Below are 7,281 nucleotides of genomic sequence, written 5' to 3'. Positions count from 1 at the left end.
GCAAGATATTTTATCTGTCATTTAGTTCCATAATGTTAATCTTGTAAATATATACATGAAAAAATAAAAATATATAAATGACATAAAAAAAGGTGTTTTGAGGTAAATGGCTTTTGATTATAAAAAGCTATGAGAAAAACATAGAATGCAGTGGGCTATATTAAAACCTAGAAACAGGTTTTGTTTTCTTAAGAGTCTTTTCTTTTTCTTTTTAAGTGTTTATTTTGAGAGAGAGAGAGAGAGAGAGAGAGAGAGAGAGAGAGAGAGAGAGAGTTGGGGAGAGGCAGAGAAAGAGGGAATGAGAAAGAATCCCAGGTAGGTTCCACTCTGTTAGTGCAGAGCCTGAGCGGGCCTGGATCCCGTGAACCATGAGATCATGATCTGAGCTGAAACCAAGAGTGAGACACTTAACTGATTGAACCATCTTGGTGCCCCTCAAGGGTCTTTCCTAAGGAGCGAGGGCTGTATGAGAAAGCATAGTAGTGAGCAGTGTGAGGCAAGTGTACTCTGAAACCAGCGCTATCCTGTACCAGCTGTGTGACCTTGAGCAAGGCCCTTAACCTCTCTTAGCTTTATTTTCTCTATCTGTAAATGGAATGGCTGTAAGGAAGAAATGATTTACTATGTGAATAGCATCTAGCAGAGTGCTATTCACAAGAGTGCTGTACAAGTGTTTGTTGATGTTTGTTGATCTCAGTGAACTCCATTGTGTCCCAGCCATTGTGCTGGGCTCTACAGATGGAGAGAAGAAAAAGTCACTATCAAACTATTCTAACAGAATATAATAGGAAGCATCTTGGAAGCTTTGAAGAAAATGTCCCTAATTTGGTCTGAGTGAAAAAGAAAAGTACTTGGCTGTCCTTATTCTTGGACAGTTTTTTTTAAATGTCTATTTATTTTGGGAGAGAGAGTGAGAGCGAGAGCAAGCACATGAGAAAGAAAGGGGCAAAGAGAGAGGGAAAGAGAATCTCAAGCAGGCTCAGTGCTGTCAGTGGGAACCTGACTCAGGGCTTGATCCCATGAACCATGAAATCATGACCTGAGCCAAAATTATGAAATCAGGTGCCCAACCATCTTAGCCACCCAAGTGCCCCTCTTGGACAGTTTTTATCTGTGGAATGTAACCTCATATCTGTTTTTCTCCATTCCTAAGCCATAGTGCCTGAGATTTCAAAATTGAAACTTTATTTATTTGGCTCAAACATTACCCTTTTGTCATGGGCTTCTGTAAAACTGCAAATTAACATGGGGTTTCCATCAGTTTCCTAATGACATTTTGGTGGCATCTTGCATGACAAAATGGGGGGACTCACACCCAGAGGTCCAATTCAGTAAGTCTGGATGGGGACTGGAAATGCTTCAATTGGTTCTGAGGCTGGTGCCCCCAGGCACTTCACCCTGAGAAGGCACTATGTTGAGGGTCCCAAAACACACTGATGATTATTTTTATTTGGAAGGCAAAGGGATATGAGGGGAGTATGATTATGAGCAAGAGAAGGGGTGGTTGGGAAAAATTTGTCTTTTGTGCTGCCCGCACTCAGTTACTGGGCATTCTTTTCTTTAGTCAGCTTCCCTATTCCCATTGGGACAAGGCTCACGTGGAGGATCTGGCACTAGGGCACCCAGGTCCCCATCTGCCTGGCAGCCTGTTCATTCCCTCTTGTTTTCCCTGACATCCACCACCTCATGTTAGTCCCCAGCCATGTGGCTAATGAGAGGCCTATTCAGACCTCATTAACAGATCAACTTGGTTTCTTCCGCTCTCGGAAGCTAATTATGTCTCTTTCATTAGTTCAATTTAATCAATTAATGTACCTCCATATACATAAATGGCTGTTTGTTTTTAATCTAACTGACATGTTTGTGGCTGTCCTTTCCTCTCTTGGAATATATTTGTCTCTTTGTTTTGTCCTCCTTTCCTTATTAACAGTGCCTCAGCCAGGGTTCTAGTTTTAAGAATCAGAAATCAACACAGCAAACTTAAAAGCTGAAAGGGATTTATGGTAGCAAAACTGGGAAGCTCATGGAATAAAAGGAAGTACAAAACAACTGATCCCCCAAAACTTGAGGAATCAGGGAAATCCTGGGGGACCTGATGTCCACTTAAACATTAAGGCCATTTTAACCTCCTGTTAAAAAGGCAGAGTAGCTCTGGAGTCAGTTAATTCAGTGGCTCAGTGATGTCATCAGAGACTCATGCTGCCATCTCAGTATTTTGTTCCACTGACTTACTTTGCTTAGCATAATGCTCTTTAGTCCCATCCATATGATTTCACTCACATGTGGAATTTAAGAAACAAAACAAATGAGCAAAAAGAAAAAAAAGAGAGAAACCAAGAAACAGACTCTTAAGTCTAGAGAACAAACTGATGGTTACCAGTGGGAGGTAGGTGGGGGGATAGGTTAAATAGGTGATGGGGATTAAGCAGTGCACTTGTGATAAGCACACTGTTGTATGGAAGTGTTGAATCACTATATTGTACACCTGAAACTGATATTCCACAGATTACTCAATAAAACATTCAGCCAAAATACCTGTGTCAGGCCCATGAGAAGTATGACCTTAGAGGACAAAGGTTTAGGAAGGCCTTGTAAAGTACCATTTTTAGAGTTGATCTAGAGGCTGCAATAGCACCTCCTTCTCTTCATCATCCACCATTCAGTCTAAACCACCCTCAGGTTCATCAATAACCTCAGTGGATATTAGGGGCTTACCTGTTACCACGCTTTCCATTCTGAGCTGTCAGATCCCTAAGTAATTTCTCAGACCAGATGGTGGTGCAAGGGCATTCACTATTACAAGGGAGCAAGGAAGGATCAGAAGGTGCCCAGGCGAATCACTGGGTTCCACGCATATTCCTCAGGGATGTCAATGGATAAGAGCTGCTCTACTGATCAAGGTCAATTATCCTTGACAGCATGATGATCTCTCTTCTGCTGTTCCCTGGATACAAGGAAATCAAAGGGGCTTGGCTACAAACATAGCTTGCAGTTCAATGGGATCCTTTCTATGTACCCTGGAAAGCAGATGTCTCCTTTGGATACCAGAACCTCCAACTCTGCAAAGACCAGTGCTGCTGAAACAGAAAGCATAGACTGTTTTAGGAAGTCATTGCAACTACTCTCATTTTCATGACTTGGGTCCCAGATTCATATGTTCTTCCTATCAGGATAAAGTACCATATAGAGATCATTGATTTAATATATATGCTGTATCCTGAAGGATGGCACCTCATTCTTTCATAGTATTGCTTTGCACTGGCATGTAAACTATACCCTTAGAAGGCTATTCCAATGTTTCATGAGGCTAGCTGCTTGGGGATGGCTACAGGCCCCCTCCTATACCTTCCCATGAAGTGGTTCTCCTGATTAGATGTTATGCTGTCTGGAATCTATGCCTATGGATCAGATATCCATAAGCCCTTGAATAGTGATTCTGGCTGTGGCTCTGTGAGCAGTCAATCCACACCTAGAATAGGTCCTTATGAAGATCAGCTGCTGGCCCTTTCAAGATGGTTGGGCCCCAATGTAGTCAACTTACCACCACCTGGCCAATTGGTCTCCTTGAGGAAGTATGCTGTGTCAGGAGGGGTTCAGCACTGGTCTCTGTTCAGGGACCACAATAGTTAGATCTGCTTTGATAAATGGGAGTCCATACCGTTGGATTCTATGTAGCCTCTGTGTCTGCTACTGTGTCTATTCCATTCATGTGCTCATCAGGCCAATCCCAAGATGGTCATGATGAAGGCTGGCCAATGTGAAGTGACTAAATGATTTTATCTGTTTATTCAGTCAGTGCATCTTCTGTGATAGGTGCTTTCTGGTAGTTCTCAATTTGTGATACAAAACTATTTGCACTTTATGCCCATTTCCAATGAATTCACCTATGTGCTTTAACTCAGAACTTTGTTATTGATCTTCCAATTTTCTCTCTTCCAGACTCCTGACCTGATGGGCTGGCCTTTGGCCACTGCCCAGTAATCTGCCCAAAATCTCAGGACACTGTGATGTGGTTCTCTCACTGGGGTTTGCCAAAAACTCCATCCTGTCTTCCCCACCATCGATACTCCAACTCTATAGGAATTGCCACACTGTATTGCCCCTAAGTGGCAGGGCTGCTTGACAATTGCCTGCAACTGACACTGGATTGTTTCCTGTTTCTGACCCCACTCTAAGCTAGGAGCCATCCATATTGTCCAGTACACTGGTTGGACCAATATTCCTAGGTATGGAATGTGTTGCTCTAGACCCCAAGAAGCCCACCAGACACCATGTTTCCTTCCTGTGATTAAGATGTCAGTTTTAGTAATTTGTCTCCTACCTTGGAGCAATATCTTGTCACATGCCTGACCACTGGACATGCTAAAAATGTTACTCAAGTGGTAGATCCCTGAATGTTCATCAGGTTATCTACAGGCCCTTGGGAATCTATGTGTCTTACTAAGGTCTATAGTAGATTAGCTCTTGTATCTTGTTCAATCAGCATAATGTTATTAACAAAATGAGTTAATGTGATATTCAGTGGGGTGTCCAGGCAGTCCAGATCTCTTCAGATCATACTGTGGAAGAGGGTGGGAGAACTAAAATAGCCTGAGGCAGCACCATAAATAAATATTGTTGATCCTTTGTCAGTGCAAACTTTCTGATTCTCTTTACTGGTAGGAAAAAAGCACATTTGCAAAATCAATAGCCATATACTCTGCACCTGGAGCCTTACTAATCTGCTTTAACAAAATACTATGTCTAGCACAGCAGCTATAATTAGGGCTACAGTTGGGTCAAGCCTACGTTAGTTTTCAGTCATTCCCCATGATCTATCTAATTTCTGCAGAGGTTAGAGTGGCCAATTCAATGTAGGTATGATAGATAGGGACCACTATCTCTACATTCTTTATATCTTTAAGGATGGCAACAATCTCTTTCATTTTATCTGGAATGCAATAGTGCTTTTAAAAATTAATTAATTAATTAAGAGTATTTAACATGAGGTCTATCATCTTAACAGATTTTTAAGTGTATTGTTACCAAGAGGTGTAATATTATACCTATAGATCTGTAGTACTTATCCTTTTGTGAGTGGCTCATTTAACTTAGGTGATGGATGTCTTCAAAATTCATTCATGTTGTTGCATATTGCAAGATTTCCTTCTTTAAAAAAAGTTTATTTATTTAGAGAGAGACACAGAGCACTCAGTGCAGAACCTGACCTGGGCTTGATCTCAAGACCCTGAGATCATGATCCGAGCTGAAATGAAGAGTCAAGGCCTTAACCCACTGACCACCCAGGTGCCCCAGGATTCCCTTATTTTTAAAGGCCAGATGATATGCTATTGATGTATATACCACATTTTCTTTATTCATCTTTTGATGGACATTTAGGTTGTTTTCATATCCTGGCTATTGTGAATAACACTGCAACAAATGTGGGTGTGCTAATGGCTCTTTGAGATTCTGAAATCAATTCTTTTTGGTAAATACTCAGAAGTGGGATGCCTGAATTATATGGTGGTTCTCTTTTTAATTTTTTCAGAAATCTATATACTGTTTTCCATATTAGCCGCATCCATTTGCATTTCCACTAAAAGTGTATAGGGTTCTAATTTCTTCCCTCCTTGCCAACATTTGTCTCCCTTCCTTCCTTCCTTCCTTCCTTTCTCTTTCATTCTCTCTTTTATTCTTTTTGATAATAGCCATCTTAATAAATATAAGGGGATATGTCATTGTAGTTTTAATTGCATTCCCTGATGATTAATAAAATTGACCACCTTTTAATACACTTTTTGGCCATTTTCATGTCTCTCTTTTGAGAAATGTCTATTCAGGTCCTTTGCCTATTTTTAAATTTATTATTATTATTATTATTTGCTATTGAGTTTCAGGACTTCCTCATATATTTTGGAAATTAATCCCTTATCAAAAATATGTTTTGCAAATACTGTCTTCCATTCTGTAAGTTGCTTTCTACTTTATTGATTGCTTCCTTTGCTGTGCAGAGGCTTTCTAGTTTGATGTACTCCCACTTGTCTCATTTTGTTTTTGATGTCATATCCATTAAATCATTGCCAAGACCAATGTCAGAACGCTTTTTCTGTATGGTTTCTTCTAGGAATTTTACAGTTTCATATTACATTCAAGTGTTGAGTCCACTGTGAGTTCCTTTTTGTGTATGGAGTAAAGTAAGGGCCCAATTTCATCCTTTTGCATGTGGACATCCACTTTTTACAATATCATTTGTTGAAGTCACTTTCCCTTCCTTATTTTGTATTCTTGGCATCCTTGTTGGAGAACAGTTGACAATATATGTGTGGATTTATTTCTCAACCCTCTATTCTGTTCTATCGGTCAATATGTCTCTCTTTCTGCCATTGTCATAACTGTTTTAATTACTATAGCTTTGTAATATATTTTAAAATTAGGAAGTATGATGTTTCCAGCTTTGTTCTTGCTTTTCATGCAATATTGCTTTTTATTTACTATTGTGGCCAGTGATGGTACAGTTTCAGAGGTTTTCACTTGGACTTCCCCACTCTGATAATGACCCAGTAAATTAATTCCAAATATACCCTTATAGTCCAGGGATTCAGGGAACCCTAATGAGTCAGACTCTGGCTAAAACTCTGTTTATTACCTGGCACCACTAAGCCCACACTCCTAACAGGAGGAACAGGTTGATGCTTTGAGTCTTGGAATATCCATTTTAACTTAAACCCAGTGTCTAATAATTCTCAAAATATCTTGATTTTTCCCTTTTCCTCAGTGTACATTCATCAAGATAAATGCCTGTAGGTCCCTTTGGGAGGAGGCTGAGGAACGGTTGCTATATATACTTATCAGAGTACTAAATGGTCCTTCTTCTTCAGTCAGTGGGTTTTGGATCTTAATATTGGCTCAGGTTTGGGAATTGAGTAAGTAGTCTGACTTCATATTAGAATGATCACCCTTAGCTGCCTCCTCCTCCATTGTTGTCATTTTTGTGGTTATTAATGCTAAGCAGCATCCTTGCTGACTGCCTGTCTCTTTTGCTCCTATGGACATCGTGCTGTATTAGGGACATACACAGTTCCCTATGGGTCAATCCCTTTGCCTTCCTTTAGGCCCTTCTATGGTCTATAGTCCTCTTGTGGCTCTTATGGCTAAAACAGCACATCCATTCCTGCAGGCCTATTTTACTCAGCCTCTTTATTTCTTCATCTAGCTTCTGCTAGAACAACTCACGCAATTCTGTTTTACCAGTGGTGGCTCTCTTTTTTCCAGGATTCTAAGAGCTCCTCCTTACCCACC

This window comes from Suricata suricatta, chromosome 1 (assembly GCF_006229205.1).
Source record: "Suricata suricatta isolate VVHF042 chromosome 1, meerkat_22Aug2017_6uvM2_HiC, whole genome shotgun sequence".
Lineage (NCBI taxonomy): Eukaryota > Metazoa > Chordata > Mammalia > Carnivora > Herpestidae > Suricata > Suricata suricatta.
Note: the sequence above shows the minus strand (reverse complement) of the source record.